The following is a 278-nucleotide window of genomic DNA, read 5'->3' on the forward strand; positions in this document are numbered from 1 at the left end:
TTTCTGGACAAGTCGATCGGCCATTTGTACGGTTATCTTATCGTTGATACTTGAGTGCACTGTGACGAATGAAGTGTTCCATAGCTTTTCCGTAACTTGCCCTATGCCTGGCAGTAAATTCACCAGCCAATCAGCATTTATTAGGATTAATGACGTTATCTGTCCCAGCACGTTGGGACGTATACCAAAAACGTCTATACATGACATAGTTTCCACGCCCGATTCAGCAAACTTGACAGAACTTCCAACATGACGCTGATGCCATGAGGATTGAATAA

Source organism: Penaeus monodon, chromosome 15 (genome assembly GCF_015228065.2).
Source record: "Penaeus monodon isolate SGIC_2016 chromosome 15, NSTDA_Pmon_1, whole genome shotgun sequence".
Taxonomy (NCBI): Eukaryota; Metazoa; Arthropoda; class Malacostraca; order Decapoda; family Penaeidae; genus Penaeus; species Penaeus monodon.